A 12,500-nucleotide genomic window follows, 5' to 3' on the forward strand; every position below is an offset into this window, starting at 1 on the left:
AGTGAGTGAGTGCAGGTGCTGAGAGAGAGAGAGAGAGAGAGAGAGAGAGAGAGAGAGAGAGAGAGAGAGAGAGAGAGAGAGAGAGAGAGAGAGAGAGAGAGAGAGAGAGAGGTAAAGGTTGCAAGAGTAGGAATTCTCCCCTAAAAGACTTGCCGGGGAAGACGAGTGATAGGAAGGGAGGGGAAGGGGTTAAGCTGGAAGGGGAAGGGGAGGCATGAAAGAGGATACAGAAGGGCATGCACAGGGAAGAATACGGAGCGTGGAAGGGAAGAGAAGGCAGGGGAACAATGAGGGAGAGGGGAAGGCGCGTAAGGGAGAAGGGAGAGGGAGAAAGAGAGTTAGAGACGAGAGAGAGAGAGAGAGAGAGAGAGAGAGAGAGAGAGAGAGAGAGAGAGAGAGAGAGAGAGAGAGAGAGAACTGAGCAAGGAAGAGGAGGGTGAGAGGAAAGGAAGAAGAGGAGGAAAAGTAGGAAGAGGAGGAGGAAGTAAGGGAGTTTTGCTTCTTACAGTAATGATGTCATGAACGCGTCCGGGCTAAGGAGGAGGAAGAGGAGGAAAAGGAAGGGAGAGTAGGAGGCTCCAGGATTATAAAGGAAGGAAAAGGGTTAGATAAAGTGAAGGCACAAGTCCATGGGTGTTCATAAGACTCAAAAAACAACTTATGGATTTAATTACATCCTCTATGAAGGCTGCGGAGATAGGCGAGCTTAAGGAGAGGTGCTGGTTTGGCGGTGGTGGTGGTTGTGGTGGTGGTGGTGGTGTTGGTAGTGTGGTGTGGGGGTGCATAGTCTTGCCTCTCTCTCTCTCTCTCTCTCTCTCTCTCTCTCTCTCTCTCTCTCTCTCTCTCTCTCTCTCTCTCTCTCTCTCTCTCTCTCTCTCTCTCTCTCTCTCTCTCTCACCCTTGCTTCCCGAAAATTATCATGTTTTCTCAGTTTGTCCCCTATCTCATGTTGACTCCCTTTCTCCCCTCATAACTACTTCATTATTATCCTTCTTGCACTTTCTTTATTGCACTTTTCTCCTTATTTATATCTTATTTTTCTATCTGTCAAGTTATTTCCTGCAGAATGAAAATAATCAGAGTATCCCCCGTCAAGGAAATATATAAAATGAATGAATGAAGGAAATAAGGAAGGAGAAAAGAAGTGATTAATTGAATGAGGGAAGGAAAGTAAGAATAAAAGAATAAATGAGTAAAGGAAGGAAGGACGGAAGGAAGAGAAGAGACGTAGAAAAAAAGTGATAAAGAAAGGAAGAATTAAAGGCAGGAATGAAAAAAAAAAAGGAAGGAAGAGAAAGGGCGTAAATAAAGGGAGATAAAGGAACAATGGACGATGGAACGGAGAAATCAAGGAAGGAAGGACGTTTAAACTAAATGACAAAGACAGGCAATGGTTCTCCCCCTTGTACCATTCGCGGAGTAGTGTTGTGCTGTATTAGATGCCGTGTTGCAACCTCTGTTCCGTGTGGCGCCCGCGTTACCTACATGTACTGGCTATCACCTTGCGTGTCAGTGTGTTATGTCAGCCTCGCGTTTGTACAAGTAACAGTTAGGTAGTTGTTTTGATGCAGCGGATATGATAGTGCGCTTGTAGTTAACCTCTTTGTGTGTGTGTGTGTGTGTGTGTGTGTGTGTGTGTGTTTCTCTCCGTCTTTCCCTCCTTCTTTTCCCGTTTTTTTTTTTTTTATATTAAATAATACAACAATTAAATATGAAAGAGTTGCTAAAATCCCAGTTTTAATTCTCTCTCTCTCTCTCTCTCTCTCTCTCTCTCTCTCTCTCTCTCTCTCTCTCTCTCTCTCTCTCTCTCTCTCTCTCTCTCTCTCTCTCTCTCTCTCTCTCTCTCTCTCTCTCTCTCTCTCTCTCTCTCTCTCTCTCTCTCTCTCTCTCTCTCTCTCTCCACGTATGTTAGTAAGTTCAGAATGTATCGCTATGTTTAGTGGCGTGTTAGTATGTCAGCTTGTGTGTGTGTGTGTGTGTGTGTGTGTGTGTGTGTGTGTGTGTGTGTGTGTGTGTGTGTGTGTGTGTGTGTGTGTGTGTGTGTGTGTGTGTGTGTCACCATTGTATTCTGCCCTTACTGCCTCCCGCCTCCTCCTGGGACACAGTGCATCTAATGAGCGGGTGTGTGGTGTGTCGCGTCCCAGCGGCCGTGTCAGGCTGGTACTGCTCCCAAGTTGCAGGGGACGTTTAGTGACTTTCCTTTCCTCTCCTCTCCTTGATTTTCCTTTCCTTACTTGATTTTTCTCTGCTCCCCTTCACTTCCCCATCCTCTCCTCTCATGTATTATTTTCGTTACTTTCTTCTCTTGTCTCTTCTGTCTCCTCTCTCCTCTCCTGTTCTGTTTTGTTCATTACTTTCCTCTCCTCTCCTCTCCTGTCCTGTCCATTACTTTCCTCTCCTCTCCTCTCTTCTTCTCTCCTCTTCTTCCATGCTTCCCTTCTTCCTTCCTTGCTTCCTTCCTTCATTTTTTTTTCATCTGTGCTGTCTTCATTCTAGTTTTCTCTCTCTTCTTTGGACTTTTCTTTATTTTTTTCCCTACTTTTCTCTACTCCTTTTTATCACATTCTTCCTTTTTTTTTAGATTTTCTTCCTATTGTCATGCCATTTTTTTTCAATCTTTTCTTCATTCTCTCGTCCCTTTTTTTCATTATTATTATTCTCCTTATATGAATATTTTCTTGATCTTTGCTTTTTCTTATTTTTTTCTTTCCTTTCCTCATTTATTAAATTTCTTCTTTATCTGGCTTCCTAGGTTAGTACTGTTTACCATCCTTCCTTTCCTTTCAATATTCATTCCTCCACTCGTCCTTCTTTCTCTCCTTCCTTCCTTTCTTCCTTCATGGTGACCTTCCTACTCCTTCCTTCCCCCAGAAGTAATGGAGGCGTCCTGAGGTGCACCAGTACTTTTTTGACGTCACTGTGTGTCCTTGGGTTTGATATAACTCGTATTTGTACTTCCTCTCCTTCCTCTCTTTATTCATTACTTTCATTGACTCTCCCTACCACTTTCTCTTGTCTTTTCAGCTTTTTCACAATATTGCCAGTTTCTTTTCAGTTACTTTCGCTGTTATGGTTTTTTTTTGTTTTTTGTTTTTTTCTAGCAGCGTTTTTTTTTTTTTTTTTTTTTTTTTTTTTTTTTTCTTATGCACTTGTGACAGGAGATATTAGATTGATATAGGACTGTATTCAGAAACGCTCTTGTCTCTGACGACAACGTATTTTCAAAGGTCACAACGATGATTAGCCGGCTTGCCAAGACTGTTTTTCCTTTTAATAATGTAGAAATCTTGTCAGTCTGTCACTAGAATCATAAAAAAAAAAAAAAAAAAAATCCTTAAAAATCCCTGCGACTTCGATAAGAGGCCTTTGAAAGTAGTGGAGATGCAGCCAGAAATGTTTCAGAATATTCTCCATAGTGAGGTATATTCTACACAGGGAGTGCCACGTTTAGGCCTACTAGCTTTCTGCAGCTTTTCTCTTCTTTCTAGTCCTCTTGCAAGTCCTTCTTCTCCTTTTCTTTTCATGTTGTCGTTCTCGAAGTCTTGGCCCTTGTCCACGCATTTCCGTCTTTCAGATACTCGTTTCTTTACATTTCCTCTTCATACCCTTGTTCTCCTTTGAGCCACATACCTCTACCTTGTCCTCGTCCTTCTGTTTGTCCTCGTTCTCTTCCTGATCCTCAAACTTTATTCCTCGTCCTCCTAATCATCCTAGTTTTCGTCGTCCTTCTCAATCCCTCTATCCCTGGTGCTCCTAGTCGTCCTCGTCCTCGGTCTCGTGCTAGCTGGCCGACGTCACCGAGCTGGTCTCGCTGGCATCGGAAAGCTACGTAATTACCTCATGATTTATGACGCTAATGACTTTAATGGAGATACAGTGAGGCGATTCCAGCATATTCCTTTCTCTCTCTCTCTCTCTCTCTCTCTCTCTCTCTCTCTCTCTCTCTCTCTCTCTCTCTCTCTCTCTCTCTCTCTCTCTCTCTCTCTCTCTCTCTCTCTCTCTCTCTCTCTCTCTCTCTCTCTCTCTCTCTCTCTCTGTGTGTGTGTGTGTGTGTGTGTGTGTGTGTGTGTGTGTGTGTGTGTGTGTGTGTGTGTGTGTGTGTGTTCCGGCGCGTACGTACTCGTACTTATATGTTTTCATATAAAATTACCACGTATAAAACTCAAGGTCTAATGAAGATTACCGATGATTAAGTCATTATATCTTCCTATTTACTGCGCTAATTAGTCTTTAAAGTTATTGCTGGCTGCTCGAGAGAGAGAGAGAGAGAGAGAGAGAGAGAGAGAGAGAGAGAGAGAGAGAGAGAGAGAGAGAGAGAGAGAGAGAGAGAGAGAGAGTGGGGGGAGAATTTTGCGTACTTATATTTTTTTGTGAGTGGGGGCGAATGAACTTAATTTTTCATTCGATAGTGGTAGTAGTAGTTGTAGTGGTGGTGGTGGTAGTAGTAGTAGTAGTAGTAGTAGTAGTAGTAGTAGTAGTAGTAGTAGTAGTAGTAGTAGTAGTAGTAGTAGTAATAAACCATTAGCTATACTAGTGGTAACGGCACCAACTGTAGTAAAGTATCAGTAGTAGTAATAATAGTAGCACTGTAATCAGAATCCAGTGAAAAGCAGAGGTAATAGTAGTAGTAATAGTAGTAGTAGTAATAATAGTATATGTCTCGTTCTTGTGAAAGTGGTAGGGATGTTGGTGGTGATGACTGCTGTAGTTGATGTTTTAGGCATAGTGATGGTGGTCGCTGTTGCTGTTAGTGTTGATGGTGATGTTGCCGTGGAGGTGTTGGCGGTTGTCTTGTTGGTGTTGTGATGGTGGCGATGGTGGTTGTTACTCTTGTTATTCATGTTGCCGTAATGGTGGTTAGTGTTAGTATTGATATTTTCACCGTTGTGCTAATGGTAGTTGTCCTTGTTGTTTCCGTGGTGTTGGTGGCGGTGGTGGCGGCGGAGGGGGCGATGCACAATAATGGCTGCCTTGGCTGGGGCGCTCCGGCAGGCGGCGCGGCGGCGGTGTTGCGTCACCACCAGCCCTGCAGGCGTCACACCACCTGATTGATCACCTCGGTTTTGTGGGATGGAATATTACTCACTCGTAGCAAACACTGCCCTCGGCTCTCCTAATAGGACCCGTAGTAATGGTGGTGGTGGTAGTTGTAGTACTAGTAGTAGTAGTAGTAGTAGTAGTAGTAGTAGTAGTAGTAGTAGTAATAGTAGTAGTAGTTGTTGTTGTTGTTGTTGTTGCTGTTCTTGTTGTTGTTGTTACTGTTGTCGCAGTGGCAGAGGTAGTAGTTGTAGTAGTAATAGTGGTAGTTGTTGTTGTTGTAATTGCGGTGGTGGTGATGGTGGTGGTAGTAGTAGTAGCAGTAGTAGTAGTAGTAGTAGTAGTAGTAGTAGTAGTAGTAGCTGTTGCTGCTGTTGTAGCAATATACCGTAATTTTAAGTCGTAGTAATGGTAATAGTAGTAGTAGTAGTAGTAGTAGTAATAGTAGTAGTAGTAGTAGTAGAAGTAGTAGTAGTAGATAGTAGTAGTGACAATGATAATGGTAGGTAGTAGTAGTAGTAGTAGTAGTAGTAGTAGTAGTAGTAGTAGTAGTAGTAGTAGTAGTAATAGTACATTTTCCGTTCATTCAATTTTCCAACTTCCACGTGGACTGAAAACCACCTCATAACACACACACACACACACACACACACACACACACACACACACACACACACACACACACACACACACACACACACACACACACACACACACACACACACACACACACACACACACACACACACACACATCTATCCGTGCCGCGAAACACCTGGATGGCGTGGCTTGGCGTGGTGTGAAGGGGAATTACGTACTAGTAACTGCCAAGTAGGGGAGTGACTCACCTGGCTGATAAGAGTACCTGTGATTGATTACCCTCACACCTTTTGTACTTGCGTCGTGTTCATGTTAGCGTCTGCATAAAAAAAAAAAAACGAACATCGCCTTTATCCCTCACACTAAGCCCTCGCCTGTCTTATACATTACCATACACAGCTATATATAAAAAGGCGTTTGTTCCCTCCTGTACAAACAATAGCCGCCGTAGATTACGTCTCTCTCTTCTTATTTTACCTTACATATCTAGAAGTATTTTGTTCGTTCCCATACAAACAATAGTACTCGTGGATTACGTCTCCCTCTCTTCTGTTTTGTAGGTAGTTGTTGCTGTTATTATAAGTAGTGTGTTGTAGTGTATGGTCTTGTATTAGATGTTCATTTTTCACAATTTTCTTTAGGGACTGGCATATCTAATGAAGTTTTTTTTATTTTTTTTTTTGCCTGATCATCACTAACCAAAAAACAAAAAATTAAAAAAATAAGTATATTTAGGATGCAAAGGTCAGTTCCTGTTTGCTGTTCGCTTGCAAACATTTGTATTTGTATTCACCTAACAACCAATTGATGACATAACTTATCATTCCTTTGGATGTTACCGCTTCAAACCTCAAAAAAAAACTAAATTGGCCACTTTTCTTTTCATTCTACTACTCTTGACAGTTGTGTGAACTATGTTGTGCGTTTTTTCTTTTTTTTTTTTCTTTTTTTTTTCTTCTTTAGCCATTTTGTTCGCCCTTTGCCTGTCTCCCTAAAAAAAAAAAAAGTATTGCGGTGCCGATCAAGAGCGTACAAATATCGAAAGGCACCACAGAAATCAAAAGAAAGATGTAATAGCACAAATTTTTACTGCCAGAGTTATACTACCTCTAACATCGACCACCGTTACGCAAATAAAATACGTAGTGTCACTGAGGTGGTAAGGGATTAAACTTTGTGAGGCTGACATGCATCCAGGGAGGATAGATAGATAAGAGGGAATATTCATTACGTTAGATTAGCATTGATGTATTGGTACTGATATATATAATGGCGGGGAGATTATCTATTTTAGTAAGAATGATTTGAGATAATGGCAGTATTGAGATATTGATAGATAAGGTGTAATATATTTATTTTGTTAGATTAGATTATAAGTATTACAGATATAAAGGGACGGAAAGGTAATGTATTTTAGAAAGGGAGATTTTGAATTATGATAGTATTGAGGCCTAAAGAGAACACCTTGATGAAAATCTGTTTAATTCAGCGTTTTAATTGGAGTCATTATTTTTATACGAGGTTATTATAAAGGGAATCTTTTGCCCATATACTGTGTACATAATTCTAGAATTATGTATGGCTAACGTTTGCCCTTACTTTAGTCATGATTAGATCGATTGTCAAGCAGCAACTTTTCTTTTCTTTTCCTTTCTTCGTTTCTTTCATTTTTTTTCTTTTTCCTTCCATTTTTCATTTTTTTTTCCTTCTCTTCTCCCTATCTCGTTTGTGATCACTAGATTTTACTTTTTTTTTTTTCATTCTTCCTTCCTTCCTTTCTTCCTACCATTCATCCTTCCTTCCTTCCTTCCTTCCTTCCTTCCTTCCTTCCTTCCTTCCTTCCTTTCTTCCTTCCTTCTTTCCTTTCTTTCTTTCTTTCTTTCTTTCTTTCTTTCTTCCTTCCTTCTTTTCTTTCTTTCTTCCTTTCAATCCGTCCCTCCTTGTTACAAAGTATATTACTGTAACGACTTTTGCTGAGAGGTAATTTACACACACACACACACACACACACACACACACACACACACACACACACACACACACACACACACACACACACACACACACCTTACTACGTACTACCGTGTTACGTGCTGCTGTGTCCGGGTCGATAAATTATTAATATTGCTAATTGCAGGTGTATGTATGTACTACGAATAGCGTTTTATTGCTACCTGGGATTGGGGTTTTGTTGTTGTTGTTGTTGTTGGTGGTGGTGGTGGTGGTGGTGGTGGTGGTGGTGAACTTTTTATTTCTATTGTTTTTCTTTTTTTTTTATCCTACTACTACTACTACTGCTACCTTTACCTTCATTCTTTTCATAATATCCAAAGACATCCATTCACCTTTTCATTACATAAGTAAGTATAACCTAATCTAACCTCAGTTAGTATAACCAATAATCTAAACTAACCCAACCTAACCTAAAGGCATCCACCCATTCTTCCATTATATAACCTCGAGTGTACACACACACACACACACACACACACCCACACACACACACACACACGAGAAAATAATAAAAAGAAAAAAAGAAAAAGTCAGGAGAGAAAAAAGTGAGGGGAGTCATCGATGAGGGGAAGGGAGTGGCGGCGGCTCCAGATGGCTTGCCTGCACGCCACCTCCCCCCTGATAAGAATTTCATCGATCTAGCTCATTTAGATAAGATAGGTACATGCTCTGCGCCTTATCACCTAACAAAGCTTTTAGCATAGTACATATTCTTATCACTTTGTTGATTCACCTCTCGACTCGGCCTTCACTGCACTTCAGAGGGCTGGCTGGGTTGGGCTATCCTGTCTCCTTCACCTCTTTGTTACGGGAATTAGTAAAACTCTGGATCTCTCTACTGTTTGGTGAATAGGTAAAGGTTGGAACTCTTCTGCTTGGTTGATTGGAAAACTCTGGAGCTCTCTACTGTTAGATAAATTAGTAAACTTTAGAGCTCTCGACTGTTAAGTAAATTAGTAAACTTTAGAGCTCTCTACTGTTAAGTAAATTAGTAAACTTTAGAGCTCTCTACTGTTAGGTGAATTTACGAGTTTTGGGACTTTTCTGTTAGATGAATAAGTAAACGAACTATCTACTCACAGATAGATTATTTGAACTACGGAAATTCCTACTGTAATGTGAGAAAATAAACTTTGGGACCCTCTACTCCCAGATAAATTTGTAAATTCTAGAACTCTTCTGTTAAGTAAATTCTGGAACTCTGGAACTCTATTCCTACGTAAAATAACGCTTGGACTCTACTCTTTGCTAAATTTGTAAATTCGAGAACTCTATTGTTAGACAAATTGGTAAAACTTTAGAACTTTACCTATTTTTCCCATTCCTGTGACTTGAGCTGTTTCAAAAGTGGAGTATGTAGACATCGCGTGTGAATCAATGAACGTATAGAATTTCTTTATGTAATTAACTTTTGAGGATATCTTTTGCGGTATCTGAATATATAAACCTCTTCTCAAATTATTTTAATGTACTGGTTAAATATTTATTATTCTTATCCAATTCTAGTGGTGTTTTCATAATTTTCTGTAAAAAATGAAATACATTTTACTCTGATAATTGTCATTAATTAAACTTTTCCAAGCAACTGTGATAAAGCATCATTGCTTTTAATAATCATTTTTCTTAATTCTTACATGTAATAATGGAATTTGTTACGACTTTTTTTCAGTTTTTTTTTTTTTTTTCATTAAAGGTTACTTAACTCATGTAAGAATATAATGTATTTTAACTTTTTTTCCTATTAAGTGAGACTTTTCTTCAGTGGAATAATGGAATACACACTTGACCTTTTCTGTTGCCTTTAGTGGATTTAGTGTTATAACGCTATGAATTATAATCTGGAAAAAGAAAAAAATGAGTAGCGTTACATCACAGCAAACCTGGAGTGCCAGTAGCGGCAGCAGAAGGGAACTAAAAAAAAAATAAATAAATACACCGCATTACACTACACAAAGAGGCGTTATTCCTGAAGGAGGCGGTCAAGGAGGGGAATTAGCTCTCGTGCGTCCCCCTTTTGTGAACGACGCCGTGACAGGGAGGCAAGGGAGGAAGGGGTTAACAGAGGCAGGAAGGAAGTAGTAAAGCAGGAGATTGTGGTAGCAAAGAATAGGGGAAAAAATTGAGGGGAAAAAAGTGGGCAGTTTGGGATAAGGCTTAGTGACCTGGGAGCTAAGACCCCTCTCTTTTTTTCCTTCCCTTTTATTTTTTAGAGAGGGGAGCTTAGTGGGGAGTAGAGGCGAAGGTCAGTGTGGTAAGTTTGATACAGGGAGAGTAAAGGAGTATAGGAAGCACGTTTATAGGATTACAGGACCTGGCAGGATGAAGGGATGCGGTGGGATGGGAGGGCTGGGATGGGATAGGATAGGATAGGATGGAAGGGAACGCGAGCTATGGAGGAAACATTATCAAGAGTAATTTATGATCTAGTGCTGTGATGGACTATATATTATCTTAATTAGATTCTACCTCCTCCTCTTCCTCCTCCTCCTCCTCCTCCTCCTCCTCCTCCTCCTCCTCCTCCTCCTCCTCCTCCTTCTCGTTTTCCTCTTCCTTGCCTTTTTCCCTTTTTATCTGAGATTTTTTGTTTTTCTCGCCGTAAATTTGATAGTATAGCCACAACAAACAGCTCCATAAGGGCCAACATACCTGCTGCTGTTTGTTCTTCCTTCTCTTTCTCCTCTTTTCCTTCTCCTCCTCCTTCTACTACAGCACTTACTATTTAGAATTTTTGCTATTTTCTTCCTTTCAACTTTTAATTCTCCTCTTCCTCCTCCTCCTTGTATTTATATTTTAACCTCCATTCCTCTTTCTCCATTCCCTCTCCATATTCCTTATTCATTTCTTCCTCTTCCTCCACATTAGGATTATGACACTTAGAATCCCATACGACCACTAGAGAGAGAGAGAGAGAGAGAAAAAAAAAAGTTGGTTTCCCTCACTTCCATGTCCTCTTCCTTTCTATGAAGCCATGAAGAAAAATGAGCTAAAGAAATAGGTAATCACGAGACAGAGTAATGACATCTGCTGTGGATTTACGAGTGTGTCAATAGCAATCATGAAAACCGTGTAGTACCGTACCTCTATTAGGGCTGGTCTGAGCTTTTATGTGTAGGATTGTTAGTTGAAGACGTGAAGAATTTGATTAAGAGAGAGAGAGGGAGATAGACATTTTTTTTTTTATTATTATTTGGTAGGATGAATAAACACAAGTATGTTATATATAATTTTTCTATCACTCGTTATATATAAAGGTAACTGCAAATACTATAGGTAGAAGTAGACTAGTACGGAGATATGTAACTCGGAGACTCATTCCCTGCTCATCACCACCGCCACACCACCACCACCACCATCCAAAACACTCCAGTGCAGAATTAATGGTGTGGGTTTGATGATAATGATAGTGATGACTTATTGTAAAGATGAATGCCTCCTTGGAGTGATTAATGCCTCGACCCCAAGTGTACGTACGTGTCGTCTAATATGGGATAAGGGAAATACACAGACAGTGTAGACAATGGCATGGCCCCCTGTTGGTTGAAAAAAAGGTCACAGATAACATCGACATGAATTATAACTTGGATTGATTATATAACCAGCTTAATAAAGAATCAATAATCACTAATTTCTCTTCTTTCTATTCCACTGTATTGACAAGAAGATTAAGAAAAACCGTACTGAAATTGCTGTTATCCTCGCCAAAAGACTGAATCGCGGCAATATTTCTATTACATTTACAAAGAGAACACGTCATGAGAGAGACACAAATTATAACTAGAATTGATTATATAACCATTCAATAAAATAAATCAATAATCACGATAATTCTCTGCTTCTTTTTTCTAGAATCTGTCAGACCCTCTCTGCAATCACGAAAACACTTAAAAGCTCCAGTACCTTCACTAGAACCAGTTTAGTTATCCTTAAAATCACGAAAATACCGTTGAAAACTCCAGAAACGTCCACTAGACCCTGTTAAATTATCACTGCAATCACGAAAACATTTGAAAAACTCCAGTAACATTCTTCCGAACATTTCAGAACCCAAGATATGATATGATGCTGAGACGTTTGAAAATACTGGCCCTTAAATTAGGAAGAGTACAACGTAATGATGATAATACTCGTACAAGATGAGAACTAATGAAGCAGGAATCATAACTTGCACTCTTGAAAATAAAGACTCACACATTGTACCCCGAGCAAGTGTTGTACCCTGGAAGTTGAAGACACTACTGCCGGCAAGGGTGTGCAGAGAGGAAGCCTTTGTACCGTACCGTTTTGAAAATGTACCGTAGTAAAGACACGTAACTGTACCTGGAGCAAGACTTTCGTACCTACAGCAAGACTTCCGTACCCGCTGATTACTAAACACATTGTGATGGCTGGTGTGTTTCTCTCTCTCTCTCTCTCTCTCTCTCTCTCTCTCTCTCTCTCTCCTCTCCTCTCTCTCTCTCTCTCTCTCTCTCTCTCTCCTCTCTCTCTCTCTCTTCTCTCTCTCTCTCCTCTCTCTCTCTCTCTCTCTCCTCGTTAGCACAGGGAAGGTATAGCGGAGTACGGACACCATAACAGCTCCAGGAAATAAAAGTTATACTGCGAACACACGCAAAAAAGTGAAAAAAAAAAGTGCCATCTATTAAATTTTGCTTCCGTATCAGTGAGCTGGTGGTACATTGCAACTATTCCCACACTGCTACATCCAGCCAGCGAAATGGAAAATCAGCATGTCAGGAAATATATATAAAGCAATACAAGTTGTAGCTTCACTATTGTAAAATACGGTGATTAAAATGGACCGCCCCCGGGAACAGTTTGAAAGGAAGTCACGATCTACAATAGCCCGTGTGAGA

This window comes from Scylla paramamosain, chromosome 2, assembly GCF_035594125.1.
Source record: "Scylla paramamosain isolate STU-SP2022 chromosome 2, ASM3559412v1, whole genome shotgun sequence".
Lineage (NCBI taxonomy): Eukaryota > Metazoa > Arthropoda > Malacostraca > Decapoda > Portunidae > Scylla > Scylla paramamosain.